Here is a 1096-nt window from a genome sequence, read left to right as displayed (position 1 = left end):
GCCGGTGGCCGCGGCGCGGCGGCGGGCGGGCCGTCATCCAGCCAGGTGTACACTGAAAGTACAAAGTGCAAGGTCTCTGCTAAGTATGCGCCAAAGTCGCTGGCTACAGAAAAGGGAGCGTCCGTCCTAAGTCACCTCCCCAGCTAGTGCCCTTGGCGCATCCTCTGGGCGCACCTTTGTTCTGGGCGTGTATTTGAATACACTAGAATGCTGAACGTTTACCTCCTTTTTCCACCCGTAAGTTGCCATGACCCCTGCGAAGTATTTAGTATGCAATACTGTGCAATCCCTCAACATAGGAGAATATTCAAAGTCAAAGATACTCCCGGTGAACATTAAATATAGGACAACAGGTGCATGGTGCATAGGAGTTAGTGTTTATCCAATAAAAGTTGCCTTGCTTTGATGCACCCTTCCCTTTTCCCCATTCAGTCCGTAGAACGATGCCGGTGCACCAATGCATGGGACCTTTCGGAGAAACACTGTGGCCCAACTCCCATCACCCTGTTATTGGTCTATGATAATGTGTAAAAATAAGATGCACCGGTTTACGAGAAACAGGGTGATAAATCTGACCGTGAAAGGAGTTTCACGTGCCTCGCGGAGGCCCCCAGTGCGCTTTCCCCTGCCAGGATTTGAGCCTCCTCTCCCAAGCAGAAATGCATCGACGTGTATTCACGTCGACGTCAACGTCAACCAGACCAATATATAGTCCGAAATTAAACGTTGAAACGACATTCAATGTCTGTTTTGAGTCCTATAGGGGATCGTCCGTAAAGTAGGTCTGTTCACGCACGGCGCCTGCGAGACTCAGAGTAGGCCACCCCGCGGTGCAGGCATGCAGTACATGTGAGGAGTTGCCTACCTGCCAGGCGCTTTAAGAGCTTGCCTCGGCTGAACGGCGAATGACGGAGAGGAACTTTCTGGATGCCTTAAACGTAGGAGTACGTGCAACAGCCCATAGTGGCTGAGCGTTAGTCTTAAGTGTGCTAAAATTGTCAGATGTAACATTTAAAAGAACACAACAAAGTATAGATAGATGGCCAAGGAAGTGGGAGCAAAGAGGTTATTTAATACAACAACCTCTTTGAGTGGG

This window comes from Frankliniella occidentalis, unplaced genomic scaffold (assembly GCF_000697945.3).
Source record: "Frankliniella occidentalis isolate FOCC.00 unplaced genomic scaffold, Focc_3.1 Scaffold87, whole genome shotgun sequence".
NCBI classification, from domain to species: domain Eukaryota; kingdom Metazoa; phylum Arthropoda; class Insecta; order Thysanoptera; family Thripidae; genus Frankliniella; species Frankliniella occidentalis.
The sequence above is the reverse complement of the archived record's forward strand: the minus strand, read 5'-3'. Positions refer to the sequence as shown.